This window comes from Plecotus auritus, assembly GCF_963455305.1.
Source record: "Plecotus auritus genome assembly, chromosome: 1".
NCBI lineage: Eukaryota > Metazoa > Chordata > Mammalia > Chiroptera > Vespertilionidae > Plecotus > Plecotus auritus.
This window is the reverse complement of record NC_137770.1, coordinates 27,226,239-27,243,690: the sequence shown is the minus strand read 5'-3', so window position 1 is coordinate 27,243,690 and position 17,452 is coordinate 27,226,239. Positions and strand designations below refer to the sequence as shown.

The 17,452-nt window shown below is 39.2% G+C and overlaps 1 protein-coding gene across 10 annotated transcripts in view; it reads right to left on the bottom strand.

Annotated features, from left to right (window-relative positions):
* NUMB (NUMB endocytic adaptor protein) overlaps window positions 1-17,452 on the bottom strand; it is a 158,261-nt gene that overhangs the window by 105,731 nt on the left and 35,078 nt on the right. For all 10 annotated transcript variants that reach the window (XM_080661124.1, XM_080661119.1, XM_080661122.1 and 7 more), the window contains one exon: window positions 8,651-8,779. The gene's annotated coding sequence lies outside the window, so the exon portion shown is untranslated. The remainder of the gene's footprint in view (window positions 1-8,650; window positions 8,780-17,452) is intronic.

The window sequence follows — 17,452 nt, the reverse complement described above, 5'->3', positions numbered from 1 at the left end:
AAAATTCATTTAAGGATGAAGATTGGGATAAGGGCCAATTTTGGTATTTGCAACTGCCCTTTAATAAAAGTCCAAGAACCACACTGAGAACCACTGATCTATGCAAGGACGTCTATGAAGCCATTAAAAAAAGCAGATCTATATTTATTGCTATAATGTACATATGCAGTAGTGTGCTAATAATTTGGCTCTGGATGGAATTGGGCACAAAGAGGGAAGCTGTAATTTGTGGCATTTGCCAACTTCCATGGTGTAACTATTGCCATCATAGCTAATATCAAGTTATCAATGGTTTGGGCTTGCATAATTAATTAATTATTGGGCCTAGTGAGCCAGTGTACACCACTTAGGAAGGCATTTAAAAGTATATATAAGGTAAAATGGTAATAGCAGTTATCTTCAAGTAGAAAGATTATGAGAATTTTCTTTTATTGTTTTCTATATTTTAACTAGAGGCCCAGTGCACAGATTCATGCACCAGAGGGGTTCCTCAGCCTGGCCTGTGGGAATCGAGCCAAAACTGGCTCTCCAACATCCCCCAAGGGGTCCCAGATTGCAAGAGTGGTTCTTGGGTGACGCATCGTGGAATTGGGCTCCCTCCTCTCTTCTCCCAATATTACGTCACTTTCTCTCTGTATCTGTCTCGCTTCTTTCATCTCACTTTACCCTAAGTTTGGCAGTAACTGACGACTTGTGGGCATTTAGCTGCAAAATGCAATTATTTAGCAAACAGGATTTACTTAGCCTGAAATCTAGTCAGGCTGCTCAATGTCAGGCTTCTGCCCAGGTGGAGTCCAGTGGCTGTGGGAACCTCCTTCTTCCCACCTGAGCTGCTCCTTCACCTCCTTCCCTCCCCAGAGGTTGCCTGCTGGCGCTACTGTCCACCCAGAAGGAGGGAAGCTGTGGTCAGTTTCTCAGCCTAGAGTGGTAGCGGGAAAATTTGCTGCCTCCACTGGAAATTGGTATTAAGCAGATGGGCCAGTGCGGGCACCAGACATCAGGGCCACAGCCAGGAGGTCCTACATATCTCATCATTTAGCTAATCAAGTTGAAAAGTTTCTATAAGGGCCAGACCCACGACCTCTGCAATGGGCTAGAGGCCCGGTGAGGAGCCAGACCCAAAATGGGGAGCCAATGGGCTAGAGGCCTGGTGCATGAATTCATGCACTGGTGGGGTCCCTCAGCCTGGCCTGCAGGGATCAGGCCGAAACCGGCTCTCCAACATCCCCCGAGAGGTTCCAGATTGCAAGAGGGCAGTTCTCGGGTGACACACCTCAGAATCGGGCTCCCTCATCTCTGGTTCCGGTTGTGTCACCCAAAAACCGCAGCTGCCAAGTCACTGTGGCTCAGCAGCTCCTGCATTGAGCGTCTGCCCCCTGGTGGTCAGTGTACATCATAGCTACTGATCAGCCGGTCGAATGGTCAGCCAGTCACTTAGGCTTTTATGAATATATAGATTGTTTTGTAATGAACATTCTTATTTTTATAATAAAAAGCTATTAGCATTTTGAAAAATAATCAATTTAAATTAGACTTCTTTTTTTAAATATATTTTATTGATGTTTTACAGAGAGGAAGGGAGAGGGATAGAAAGCTAAAAACATCGATGAGAGAGAAACATCGATCAGCCGTCTCCTGCACACCCCCCACTAGGGACATGCCCACAACCAAGGTACATGCCCTTGACTGGAATCGAACCCGGGACCCTTCAGTCTGCAGGTCGACGCTCTATCCACTGAGCCAAACTGGTCAGGGCTAGATTAGACTTCTTAATAGTTGCAATTTAGCAGCCCTTCTGGAGAGTATTATGCTAAGCGAAATAAGCCAGGTAGAGAAAGACAAGTATCACATGATCTCACTCATATGTGGAATTTAAAGAACAAAACAGAATGATGAACAAAATAGATCCAGAGTCATAGAAACATGGAACAGACTGATGAATCTCAGAGGGAAGGTGGGGTAGGTGGGTGGGTGAGAAGAGATTAATCAAATATCTTATATATAGAGAGAGAGGTCCGGTGCAGGAATTTGTACACTCGGGGATGGGTCCCTCAGCCCGGCCTGTGCCCTCTTGCAGTCTGGGAGCCCTCGGGGGATGTCCAACTGCCAGCTTAGCGCTGCTGCGGAGGCGGGAGAGGCTCCCGCCACTGCCGCTGCACTTGCCAGCTATAAGCCCGACTTCTGACTGGGCAGCACTCCCCCTGTGGGAGCACACTGACCACCAGGGGGCAGCTCCTGCGTTGAGCGGGATTGGGTTGAAACCAGCTCTCTGACATCCGCCGAGGGGTCCTGGATTGCAAGAGGGTGTAGGCCAAACCAAGGGACCCCACCGGTGCATGATCAGAGCGAGGAAGGGATGTGGGAGGTTGGACAGCTGGGGAGGGACCGCGGGAGGGCTCCAGGGCGTATCTGGCCCATCTCGCTCAGTCCCAATTGGCCAGACCTCAGCAGCAAGCTAACCTACGGGTCAGAGCATCTGCCCCCTGGGGGTCAGTGCACATCATAGTGAGCGGTTGAGCAGCCTTAGCATATCATTAGCATTTTACACTTTGATTGGTTGAACAGATGACCAGTCGACCAGATACTTAGCATATTAGGCTTTTATTATATAGGATATGCTTAACCCATGGACACAGACAATAGTGTGGTGAAGGCCTGGGGCAGCACTTCCCCTGTGGGAGCACACTAACCACCAGGGCTGGGCTAGAAGGGGTCAATGGGGGAAAAAAGGTACATCTGTATTACTTTCAACAATAAACATAAATTTAAAATAAAAGTAAAGAGATACCAAACCTCACTCTCAATCACAGAAATGTCAATTAAGACAAAATACTTTACTAGTATACCCATCAGATTGACAAGACTAAACAGATAACACCAAATGCTGGTGAGGATTAAAAGAAATTGGAACCCTAATACATTGCCATTGGGAGCATAAACTGGGTAACCATTCTGGAAAAAGAATCTGGCAATATTTACTGAAATTAAGTATATACAATTCCTTTTCCACAATATATACTACAGAGAAACCTTTGCACAAGTTAATAGGAGACATGTATAAGGAGGTTTATAGCAGTACTATTTGTGTTAGCAGTTTCCAAGCCAAACCCAGAAATCCGTTATTAGAAAAATGCAGAAGTAAAATGTAGAAATACATATGCAATGAAATATTATGCAATAGTCAGTAGTTATAAACTAAATTTACACTTATGTTTCAATCTTAAAACAGTGTTGAAAAAAAAGAACTGAGACTCACAGCACAATACCATTCAAGCTAAGGTTCACTTTGCATAACCCAAAGCTCATCTTCACAACAAAATTTAAAATCTTTTTGTTTCCCACAGTAACAGTCCAATTTCTGCAGCTGACAAACTTTTCTGAACAGATTAAAATTTCACTATTAACCAACAATATCTCTCTTAGCACAAATAAAGTAAACCTCACATAAATTCCTAAAGTAACTTCAATGACTGATTCCCTATTATATGGATTCCAAAATAAGAAATGATAACTAAAGCCCGACCGCCGTGGCTCAGTGGTTGAGCGTCGACCTATGAACCAGGAGGTCATAGTTCGATTCCCAGTCAGGCCACATGCTCAGGTTGCAGGCTTGATCCCCAGTGTGGGGTGTGCAGGAGGCAGCCGATCAATGATTCTCTCTCATCACTGATGTTTCTATTTCTTTCTCTCTCTCCCCTTCTCTCTGAAATCAGTAAAAATGTATTTTTAAAAAAGAAAAAAGAAATAACTAAAAACAGCAGGAATAGATGCCTTTTACTGAGAGCCTACATGGTCCTGCACTGTACATATATAACCTCTAGTCCTTCTAAAAATCCTGAGACATAAACACTACATATTAATAAACTTCCTTATAGAGATTAATTGATTTGTCTAAGACCATACATCTAGTGCAAAGTGGAACTAGGAATAAAATCAAGCCTGTCCACTATGAAGTCCATGCTCTTCCACTCTATCACAATGTATACCCCCCCAAAACAAATATAATAATATCTCTTATTATAGTACCTCCAGTGTAGCAGGCACTGTATTAGGTTACTTTATATAAATTATCTCCTTCACTCTTCATAATTACCCTAAATGCGGTCAGGTATTATTGACCCCATTTCACAGATGAGAAAACAGATACTTATAAATTCAATAACTTGTCCAAGGCCCCAAAACTCAAGCAAAGTTTCACCTTGCACAACCAAAAGCTCACCTTCACAACTAAATTTAAAATTCATTTTGTTTTCCACAGTATCCAGTAAAATGTTCCTATGTAATTATACATCATACTAAAGTAAAACGAATATACTTTTATAAGTTAAATGAATATAATGGAATATTAAACCTTAAAAATGAACGAAATTCTGGCACATGCTACAACATAGAATATCCTTGAAGACATTATGTTAAGTGAAATAAGCCAAAAACAAAAAGACAAATACTGTATGATTCCACTTACATAAAGCACCTTTATGACTACCTAGATTAGTCAAATTCATAGACAGAAAGTAGAATGTTGGTTTCCAGGGGCTAAGGGAGGGGAAAAATAGAGAGGTGTTGTTTAATGATTATAGCGTTTCAATTTTGCAAGATGAAGAGTTCTGGAGATTGGTTGTACAACAATGTGAATGTACTTAACATTACTGACCTGTATACTTAAAAATAGTTACTATGGTAAATTTTATGCTTTGCTATAATCACTTCCTTACTACAAATTTTAACATTTTTGTTAAACATTTCATACGAAAGGTACTATACTTGTTAACAATGGGGAAGGGGGGAGACATGAACAAGAAGTCACACAACTTCTGTTTTGCCAAAAACTTGTAAAAGTATGAACTGAATGCCATTTTTCAACTGAGAATTATTACCATTTTAGAAATAAGAATCTCACCAAAAAATAATGGTAAGTAGGAGAATCACTAATCAAAGAAATATAATTTCTGCCTGTAACTATTATTCAAAATTCCTTTTACATTTAAAAAATATTCACATAGTCATTTATATTTTTTAAATAATTTTAGAGAGGAAGGGAGGAGAAAGAGATAGAAACATCAATGAGAGAGAATCGATGAGCTGCCTCCTGCATGCCCCCTACTGGGGATTGAGCCCACAACCTAGACATGTGCCCTGACCAGGAATCGAACCCTGACCTCCTGGTTCATGGGCTGACTCTGCTCAATCACTAAGCAACATGGCTGGGCCCAAGTAATTTATGTTTACAAGAGAACCTTATCATTTACCTCCTTCCAGGGACTGAATGAAGTGCCATAGACTCACACTACTATGTTTGTAATTTCTATAGGGTGTTTTTGGAGTTTTGTTTTGTTTGTTTTTTTTTTAAATATATTTTTATTAACTTCAGGGAGGAAGGAAGAGGGAGAGAGAGACAGAAACATCAATGATGAGAGAGAATCATTGCTTGGCTGCCTCCTGCATGCTCCCCATGGGGATTGAGCCCGTAACCTGGGCATGTGCCCTTGACCGGAATCAAACCTGGGACCCTTGAGTCTGCAGGTCGATGCTCTATCCACTGAGCCAAACCGGCTAGGGCTGTTTTTGGAGTTTTTATTGTTGTTTGTTTTAGTTTCAGTCAGAAAGCAGATCTCACTCACTCAAGAAGTTTTTATCCCCTCAAACATAGGTCTTGTAGAATGGAGACAAGATAAAGCAGTAAACAAACCTGACAAAGATGTTATCAGCAATTTATCTACTCAGATTTCTTAAAACCAAAAGTGGGCTAAAAAATGCTTAAAACAAAAAAGGCAAGTTAATCGCTTAAATATGTTGTATATATGTTCATATGTTTTGTTAAGATACAATATTTTATACTACCTATAATCATTAATCCCAATCTATGTCTACTGGAAAACAACTCACTTTGTTTTCAAATGCAAAAAAAAACACAAAACACAAACAAAATAGCTTTCCCAATTATTGTACCTTTTGAACTAAAATATATTGTTTCATAAATTCAGTCAATTCTGATTATTCACAGTTGAGAACAAGTTTCTGAGGTTACCTTTATTATCACAATACCTGGTTCAGTCATTTCCCACTGCAAAATATCTATCTACCTGCGAGTACTGGGGAAAGAGTACTGAGCCAACTCCGCTTAATTAGGCTAATGTGAGGTAAATCACCTAGGAATGGGAAAGCACCTAGACAGCAAGAAACTTTTCTGAGTCTAACAGATAATGAGACGTTCCCTAGAGCTTATTTCCCAAATATAGTGAATGGACCAACACCCTCATGTAATGCTTAGAGGATTATCTAAAAATATTATCCCATTACATCCAGAAATTAAGTGCCAACTATATTCAAACCTGTCACAGGTAACTGATATCAATGGTGTGATCAATAAGACAACCAAATATTGGCACTAGTTTCTCAAATCTATTATACGTATTGGAAACCAGTTTCCCAAATAATTCTCAAAATTACTAAAACAAAACAAAACAAAATACCCAAGTAGACTTTGAACTAAATAACTAGCTTTTTCTCAAAAACAAAAAACCCCAACTACAAATCTTATTTTGTATTTTGTTTATAAGTTCTTGTCTCTACTTCTGATGATAGCAGTATTCTTCTTGTTGATAAAAAAAAAAAAATTCAAAATGTATTTCACTTCTTCCTGTTTAGGCATCTTACTTTCAGTATCAGACTCTATTAGACAAGAAGAACACACAAAATTCTTATTGGACTCATACACCATAATTTCCAGTAAATACTCTTTTTCATATAACCATGTTATTCATATTCTTTATCTTAAAAGTAATACAACCCTAGCCAGGTGGCTCAACTGATTGGAGCATCATCTGTACACTAAAAGATTGTGAGTTCGATTCCTGGTCAGGGCACATACCTAGGTTTCAGGTTCAATTCCAGGTCTGGGGTCATATGGGAAGCAACTAATGGATGTTTCTCTCTCTCTCTCTCTCTCTCTCTCTCTCTCTCTCTCTCTCTCTCTCTCTCTCTCTCTGTCTCTATCTCTCTCTCTCCCTCCCTCCCTCCCTCCCTCCTCTCTCCCTCTTTCCCTCCCTTCCTCTCTCTAAAATCAATAAAAACCTATCCTCGGGTGAGGATTTTTTTTAAAAAGTAAGCCCTGGCTGGTTTGGCTCAGTGGATAAAACATCAGCCTACAGACTGAAGGGTCCCGGGGTTCGATTCCAGTCAAGGGCATATGCCTGGGTTGTAGGCTCGGTCCCCGGTGGGGGGCATGCAGGAGGCAGCTGATCAGTGAGTCCCTGTCATTGATGTTTCTATCTATCCCTTCCTCTCTGAAATAAAAATATATTTAAGAAATAAAAAGGTTTTCTAAAAAGAAAAATGTGGCAGATTATATTTTCCAAAGATGGCTACAATGGCAGATTCATCCCATAGCACTTCTTATAATGTGATGTTCATACTCCTCTCTTCAAGTGGTGGGATCTACGTCTACCACCCTCCTCTGGACCTGGGTGGACCTTTATGACTACCTCAACCAATAGAAGAGAGCAGAGAAACACTAGGTGACTTTCAAAACTAAGTCAAATATGCCATACAAATTTGCCTTGCTCTCTTCTCTGGGAACCCAGCCACCACGCTGTGAGGAAATCAATCAGCCAAAAGGAGAGGTCATGTGTAGGTGTTCTGGCTGACAGCCCAGGCTGAGGTCCGTGCCAACAGCCAGCATTAACCATCAGACACTTGAGTGAGCAAAACTTCAAATGATTCCAGTTCCCAGCCCTTGAGCCACCCCTACCCTTCCAGCTACTCCACCTCACACCACATGTTGACAGAGACAAGCTGTCCCCACCAAGTGAGCCTTGCACAAATGGCAGATACATGAGCAAAACAGATAACTGGCATGTTTTAAACCACTAAGTTGGAGTGGTTTGTTATGCAACAATAGATAACTAACACGTGCTCATGAATACACTTTGGAGAATGCATAGAGACTACAGTTTGGGTAATATTATTATATTTAAATTTTTTTTCTTGAAATATTCATTTGTATTGTATGTAACATTATATTTAAAATCATTTTTCTTGAAATATTCATGTTTACTGCATGTAAGTTTATTATATTTAAAATTGTTTTTCTTGAAATATTAACATTTACTGCATGTAACATTATTATATTTAAAATCCTTTTTTTGAAATATTGTTTATTGCATGTAAAAAAATAAAATGCACAAAAGAAAATATTTAATTACTCTAAGTTTCACCACTGTTGTTTTTTTTAATATTTTTATTGAGTTTATTTCAGACATGAAGGGAGAGGGAGAGATAGAAACATCAATGATGAGAGAGAATCATTGATCGGCTGTCTCCTGCATGCCCCACACTGGGGATCGAGCCCACAACCCAGGCATATGTTGTGACCAGGAATCGAACCCGTGACCTTGAGGTTCATAGGCGGAAGCTCAACCGCTGAGCCACGCCGACCGGGCAGTTTCACCACTGTTAACATTTTGACATGTATTTTACAACCAAGAAAATGTTTTGCCCCACCAACGTAGACTCCAACTGTTTTGTTTTTACCAAGATAAAGGATTAAATTTTTAAAGATGGTCAAATGTTTCCATCTAACAAGAAACATAAAGGAAGAACATTAGCATCCATTCTATTTTTCTTACCCTTAACTCTCTCTTTCACTTACCTGTCCTAAGTCAGGTGTCTGAGGATGGCTGGTCCACCAATATTCCAATCTCTGGATATGGATCAAGATCTTTGGTTGCAAGAACAGAGGCACTGGCTCTCTTCCCTAGAAGTTGCTTAAGGCCCAAATCTGAAATTTTCAAAGAGAGAAAATGCTTAATATAGACATCTCCTTTCAATCACTTACAATTCCATCTCTACAACTAAATAGAGGCTGATAGAGTGGGTTAAGATTACATGGAAGTGAATGCACAGGCTTCACTAAAAATGGAGTTGGGTGATGTGGATTCAACTTCCAGCTCTACTTCTTACTAGCTATATGAACTTCGTTAAAGCACAAATTATCTGTGCCTAAGTCTCACCATGTGATGAAGATTAAGAAGACATGATCAAAACTTTGAGCTGGAACTCAGAAGACCTGTTTCTAAACTCAGATACCATTCTGCATTGCTATAAGAACTTTGATATTTCCCTGGGCTCAGAAACATCATCTCTGAAAGGAGAGGGTTGCATTAAATAATGGTTTCTGAAATCTAATCCTTGAGCAGGTGCCATCCATGACCAAACATGGGTGTAAAGTTACAACTGTGCTTACTGTGAGATTGTCCCTCGTACTCTTTTGGTGTTAAAATGAGATGATGTGACAGACAGTAACTGTTTTTTGTTTGTTTTAATATATTTTTATTGATTTCAGAAAGGAAGGGAGAGGGAGGGAGGGAGGGAGAGAAACATCAATGATGACAGAGAATCATTGACCGGCTGCCTCCTGCATGCCCCCCACTGGGGATCGAGCCCACAACCCAGGCATGTGCCCTGACCGGGAATTGAACCTTGACTTCCTGGTTCATAGGTCGACACTCAACCACCGAGCCACTCCAGCAGGGCAGTAGCTGTTTTTTAAATACCCCAAAGGCTAGAAATAAAAAGCCTATAGCCCCATGCAAACAATCTAAAATTCTTTTTAGAAATTCTAGTGTCTGTACGATTTACATGAGCTCTAAAATTCCTTCTACTTCTAACATTCTGAATATTCATTCACTACTCAGAATATATAGCAAAGGCTTATATGATCCTAAGGAAAAATGAGCTAAAAACTGGAAGACATTAGAAACTTGTTTTGTATGGACATCTACTTTCAGATAATAATGTTTTTAAAACCCCACAGATTAAGAAAAGCTAAATTTCATTTCCAATAGATAGATGCTCTCACAAAACAATTTCAGATGTAATTTGCAAAATGTATTTTTAGCCAATGTGTTTCACTTCATTTCTTCATTGGCCTGATTCTAGAACAGACTATAATGCTTTTGATGTTTTACTTTCAGTATTAACAGTTGTGTTCAAAGAGAACTAAATACACACACACACACACACACACACACACACACACAACCACAGGGAACAATAGGTGTAGCAAATGCTTTTCAAATATGCCAGAAATCGCATTGGGTATGTTACTAGTGAAAACACTTCACATGTATTTCATTATAATGAGCCAATATAATTAAAGCAATATTTATATTTTGTCCATGATTACATTTCACATATTTCTTCCTCCATTACAACACAATAAATTTAAAAATCTCCTTATCATATTGTAACTATTTTCAAGGAAACCAGCATTTCAATGATCCTAAAACATGGAGCCATAATAAATTACGAATGTTAGTAATTTTCCAATATTTTCAGATTGAAGCAGGCTAGGTGCCATATTGAAGAGGAACTATGAATATAGAGTATTACTGAAATAGGACCAGAAAGAAAATATAAATTTCTAAAAAACACAACTGGAAACACAGAACTAAATAAAAGGCTGCTGTTTCAAAGATTTGGCTTGCCAAATTTTCCCCTATGGATAAATGTTAAATACCCATGGAACATTTTACACTACCTCCAAGATTGAAAAGTCTTCTGCTAAAAAAAATAAAAACAAAGTCTTCTGCTAATACTATGAACATAAATTAACTCCCAGATTGTTTATGCTCCAAGTAGCTGCCACTAGAGCAACAAATCAAAGACAACTTACACACAACATTTAAGACTTATGCACACCTAAAAACAAAGAAATTTGACATACTTTCCACAGAAAATATGCCTATGGAAAATATATTATTTATTTTTTAAAAACAGCATTCACTTCAACTTTTTAAAACTAGAATTGCTATGTTAGAGTAAGTACAAAGAGAGGAAGAAATATTCTCAATTACAAATTAGTCTTCCTAGTCAACACTTAACTTTTAAATTTTATCTGAGTAGATATTTACTTTCATCGTATCTGATGATTCTTGTCTCTTTCACCTCCTACCAACTTTTCAAAGATTTCAGACCCATCTACCAAGCAAGTTCAGTTCTGGATGCCATTCAAAAAATAGGTGTTTATACCCTACCCCTCTTAGTATATGAATGAACATTAACAGCTCTTACAGTTTCATTTCACCAAGGCCAAGTGTGATGTGCTACTCCTTTTGGATGAGCAACTCCAAATTACTCTTCTCAAAATGGCAGCACTCATTCCTTGCTACTCATAAAGTGTGGGAGCTTGTAAGAAATGCAGAATTTCAGGCCTTATCTTAGACCTACTGAATGAGAATTTGAATTTTAACAAGCTCCTCAGGTGATTCATACACAACGAAAATTCTGAGAGGCACTGTCCTACCTAGTTCACTCATTCAGGCTCCCCTCCTCCTACTTTACAGTTCCTCCTTACCAATTTAGCATTTAAGAAATCAGAACCTTTTTCTTTTGTGCATATTAATAACGACCAAAATATAATGAGGATTCTTGTTTTTTAAGTCCACTTTCTTTAATGTACAAAAACGTATGAGTAGAAACAAAAGCAAATTAAACATTATCACATATGTTTACACCACTACCTAGGTTCTTCACATCAACGTTACTATTCAAACAATAGAAAGCAGGTGGCAATATAAGGGGGGGGGGGGTTGAAACAAAAAATACCATGTTTTTTTCTAGACTGTGCAGAGCTGTGCTCACAGAGATGGCTTCTTTTACTTCTCCACTGTGCAGGAATTCAGTTGTATATAAAACTGAACCTGCTCAAAAGCTGAGGGAGACTAGAAATGACGGGTCCATATTCTGGTGCGTAGTCATACAATTCAAACAACGATGCAGCTACCAGCTTGTAATTTTTAGAGCCTGCAAACAAGGCTTTCTCTTGAAGTTGAACCAAAAACAACTTATGTTCCTTTGGTTTTGTAATATGTGCAGGAATATATGGATACTGAGGAGGTTCAAAATTTGGTCTCCACCAGTTACCAATGCAGTCATCAATGACCCAGTCTTGCAGGACTCCATCTTGACGGCCTAGACAGGCGTCCTCAAACTACGGCCTGCGGGCCACATGCGGCCCGCCGAGGACATTTATCCGGCCCGCCAGGTGCCACTGCCTGTCCTGCTTAGCAGCCAACTCGTCCCGGGCCCACAGTGCGCATAGGAATTTGTTCATGGTTTGTTTGTTTTTTAACTATAGTCCGGCCCTCCAACGGTCTGAGGGACAGTGAACTGGCCCCCTGTTTAAAAAGTTTGAGGACCCCTGGTAGTATGTCTGTCATTAAGCGTTTTAGTCCTTCAACTTTGTCTTCTCCTGGGTTAAGTTCACCACCAGGTAGTTTGAATTAAGTTGTACCCAGCTGTAGGAGTAGCACATGGGGTAGTCAGTGCTCATGTATAATCAGAACCCCTTCTACATCCTCCTCATTCCAATTTTATCAAATTCCTCCCTCATGTGTTGAAATCTGGCTGCAACAGAGCTTCCTTCTCATAGAGGGGCTCTTTTGTACAGAAAGTATAATTGGTAAGAGGGTACAGGTTGATGGTGCACTCCAAGGTGAGTGGGCTTGGTTTGCTGGATGTATTGGTTGCCGAACTGGCTGTCCCCCGTACCCCCCCACTCCCCGCCAGCCATTATGCGAGCAATAGGGCGGCACCATGAACATGCTGGAAAGTATTGGCAGTGAGCAGAAAGCGGGAGAGGCAGGGAGAATTTCCCGGTGTGGGCAGTGGTTGTCTGCATCCCACTTAGCAGCCACCGCCCGCCATTAACATGAGAGTGCTTGAGGATTCTTTAAATAAGATTACACAGCCCTGACCGGTTTGGCTCAGTGGATAGAGCGTCGGCCTGAGGACTGAAAGGTCCCGGGTTCGATTCCGGTCAAGGGCATGTACCTGGGTTGCAGGCACATCCCCAGTGGGAGGTGTGCAGGAGGCAGCTAATCGATGTTTCTCTCCCATCGATGTTTCTAACTATCTATCCTCTCCCTTTCCTCTCTGTAAGAAATCAATAAAATATATTTTTTTAAAAATAAAATAAAATAAAATAAATAAGATTACACAGTTCCTCGGGAGTATGCCCGCACCTTTCCCATACCTCTTTTTTTCCCCCAGAAGCATTACCTGTGCTTTTCTCCTAAACTCCAAGGAGTTTGCTCCTTCTTTTGCTTCTGCACCTTGTTTCCTGAGCCTACACAGCTCATCTGGCTCACTTCTACTACCTCTGTAACTTTCTAAAAAAATTTTTTTAAATATATTTTATTGATTTTTTTTACAGAGAGGAAGAGAGAGGGATAGAGAGTTAGAAACATCGATCAGCTGCCTCCTGCACACCCCCTACTGGGGATGTACCCGCAACCAAGATACATGCCCATGACTGGAATCGAACCGGGACCTTTCAGTCCGCAGTCTGACGCTCTATCCACTGAGCCAAACCGGTCAGGGCTACCTCTGTAACTTTCTAAATAAACTTTTTCTTATAATTGAAAAGAAAAAGGTTACATAGTTTCTTCCCAACCTTCTTTTCATAAAAGACTATAAGCTCCATGAAGCCAGGCATTTCATTGTATCTTCAAGATCAAATCAGTGCCAGGCAAATATTTGTAGAGGGAACAAAATAGATACCAGATGATCCCTAAACTCCTCCAACTCTTCACAAGGCAGATTCACTATTGAGTTCATAAGGCTCAATACTTTTAACTTATCATTATATCATTATTAATATATTTTAGGTGAAATGACAATGACACTTCCTCTACATATACATTCTCATTCAAGTAGCTAGCAAACTCAACTATCCAGAAGAGCTGTGCACTCGGAGCTTGAGGTAGCCTAAAATATACAGAGCTGGAAAGAATCTGTACATAAAAAAATAAAGATTACATGCTGTGATTAATTTCTTCAAAACCAGAAGAAATAAGTCCTTTTAATCCTTAGCTCAAGTTGAAATAGAGGAAAGGAACAAAAAGAAAAATACAGAAAAGACAAAAATTTAGAGACATATAGCAATAGAACAGAGTATTAAAAGCCATCAAAGGTTTTTTTTTTGGTTTTTTTTTAAATATATTTTATTGATATTTTACAGAGAGGAAGGGACAGGGATAGAGAGCTAGAAACATCGATAAGAGAGAAACATCGATCAGCTGCCTCCTGCACACCTCCCACCGGGGATGTGCCCGCAACCAATGTACATGCCCTTGACCGGAATCGAACCCGGGACCCTTCAGTCCGCAGGCCGATGCTCTATCCACTGAGCCAAACCGGTTTTGGCACCATCAAAGGTTTTAAAGAATGTGATTTAGGGACTAACAAAAGCAAAAGCGGCTACAAAGGCCAAGAGCAGAATACAAATGGAAGCAGCATCCACTTCAATAACCTCTAGTGATGACACATAATGCAAGAAATTTTTAGAGCAAGTAAATCCTAGAATATCTCATGGTGTTATTGTATCATTTCTCTCATCTGCCATATCCTACATATCTAAATTAACAAGGAACAAGGAAATATGTTCCTAACCCTTAGAGATCAATAAAAAGCAAGTTAGGCTCAACCTGTGCTTTGTTTTCTGTGGCAAGTATTGGTCTAACAAAAGTTTTAATTGATCTCTATGAGATTTTCATTTTTTAAAAATGTTAAAATACAATTTTGATTCCTCACCTACCTTCTACACCTAATTTCCCTAACTACTTACAATAATAAATTTAGTCAGAAACACAGACAATAGCGTGGGGAAGGCCTGGGGTGGGGTCGGGTTTAGGTGGAGGGGAGTGGAGAAAAGACAAAAAAATTTAGTCAAAAATATAGATGTAATCAGTTCATACTGAGATTTCTATTTCTAAAAAACACTTTCTAGAAATCTCTCAATATGCAAAAAAAAAAAACTATTAAAGTTAAATCAGGATGGGGCAAGGCTGCCATCAATGGACCAAAATAGAAACTGTAAAGGACTACTAAAACTGAATATAAAATGTAAAACATCTATACTGCAAAAGACATTATGAAGAAAAGTTAAGAGACAAATGATAAGTTGGAAAAATATCTACAATATGAAACAAAGATTTAATATCCTTAGTATATAAGGAGCTTTACAAATTAATAATGATACACAGACAATTGACAAAAGAAGAAACAAAGTCATAAGCACAAGTTGTTCAACTTCCCTAGTAGTAACCAACAGATACAAATTAATATCATTTCACATTGACAAATACTAAAAAGATCAATAATATCCAGTGTTTTATAAGGTATAGGGAATCTAGCACTCTGATTTTTTATTTATTTTTTATTGATTTCAGAGAGGAAGGGAGAGGGAGAGACAGAAACATCAATGATGAAAGAGAATCATTGATCGGCTGCCTCCTGCACACCCCACACTGGGGATCAAGCCCGCAAACCCAGGCATGTTTCCTGACTGGGAATCAAACAGTAATCTCCAGGTCGACATTTAACCACTGAGACACCTCACCTGGGCCCTATTTACTATTATTAGGACTGTATCTAACAATGGTTTATCAGTATAAAAGTTTTGAGGAAAATAATCACATTTCAAAATATGCCCATCCTTTAACCCAACAGTCCTAATCTACTTCTAAAAAATTTATCCTAAGTAAAGGGATGTGTGCAAATATATATGTACAGAAGAGCTATTACATATGCCTAGCACATAGTAGGTGTTCAATAAATATCTGATGAATAAATGAACCATAGTATAGTTTATAATAGCAAGGATTATTAACAGAAACATCTACAAATAAACTATGGCATATACAGCTATTAAAAATAATAATGCATATCTATAATTATTGATTTACTAGAGGCCCAATGCACAAAATTCATGCAAGGGGCTCCGCCCTCGCAGCCCCAGCTGCCTTGGCCCTCACAACCCTGGCTTCGTCTGGAAGGTCGTCGGATGGTCGTTCTACTGTTTGGTCTAATTAGCATATTAACTCTTTATTATATAGGAAAATACATCTAAAGTAAAATATGAATGTTAGAAAAACAGTAAAACATATGGCAGTTCCTCAGAAAAATTCAACATAGAATTACCATATGATTCAGCAATCCCATTTTTGGGTATATACTCAAAAGAATTTAAAACAGGGACTCGAACAGATATTTGCACACCAATGTTCACAGCAGCATTATTCACAATAGCCAAAGGATGGAAATAATCCAAGTGTCCACTGACAGAAACACAAACAAAATGGTATATACGTATAATGGAATATTTAAAAAAACAATGTTCTGACACATGTTATAACATGAATGAACCTTGAAGACATTATGCTAAGTGAAATAAAGCAGACACAAATGGACAAATACAGAATGGGAAAAAATAGGTTTACAGTTGGTTCATATGGAAAATAATACAGTAATTAATAAATAAGAATAAATTGTTTCACATAATCACAACTGTAAAACTACTATTGCCCCACACTGTATTATATAATTCTGTGTATATGAGATATTCAGAAAAGTCAAATTCAGAGACAGAAAGTAGGAAGGTGGTTACAATGGGCTGGGGTGTGAGGGAGGGAAAATGGGGAGTTACTGTTCAATGGGTAGAGTTTCAATTCTGGAGATGGATGGTGGTGATGGCTGAACAATGTAAATATTTTGGATCCCACTGAACTATACACTTCAAAATTGTTAAAATGGTAAATTTTATGTTATGTATATTTTATTACAATAAAAAAACCAATAATGCAAACCATAACAACTTCTAGGCTGGAATGAACATTGTGTTCATTCTACAGAACCGCTAGCAGGGTCGCCTAAGACCATCGGAAAACAGATATTTACATTACGATTCATAACAGTAGCAAAATTAGTTATGAAGTAGCAACAAAAATAATTTTATGGTCGGGGGTCACCACAACATGAGGAACTGTATTAAAGGGTCGCGGCATTAGAAAGGTTGAGAACCACTGCTATAGATTAAGTAAATTTTAAAATAGAATGTTGAAAAGAAACCATCAACAAAACAAAAAGGAAGCTCATGGTATGGGAGAATATATCTGGCAATGATACATCTAATAAAGGGTTAATATCCAAAATATATAAGGAACTCATACAACTTAGCAAAAGGAAAACAAATAATACAATTAAAAAATGGGCAAGCCCTGCCCTAACCGGTTTGGCTCAGTGGATAGAGCGTCGGCCTGCGGACTGAGAGGTCCCAGGTTCAATTCCGGTCAAGGGCATGTACCTTGGTTGCGGGCACATCCCAGTAGGAGGTGTGCAGGAGGCAGCTGATCGATGTTTCTCTCTCATCGATGTTTCTAACTCTCTCTCCCTCTCCCTTCCTCTCTGTAAAAAACCAATAAAATATATTTAAAAAAAAAAAAAATGGGCAAGCCCTAAGTGGTTTGGCTCAGTGGAGGAGCGTTGGCCTGTGGACCAAGAAGTCCTGGGTTTGATTCCAGTCAAGGGCACGTGCCTCAGTTGCAGGCTCCTCCCTGGCCTGGGCCCTGGTTGAGGTGAGTGCAGGAAGCAACCAATTGATGTGTTTCTC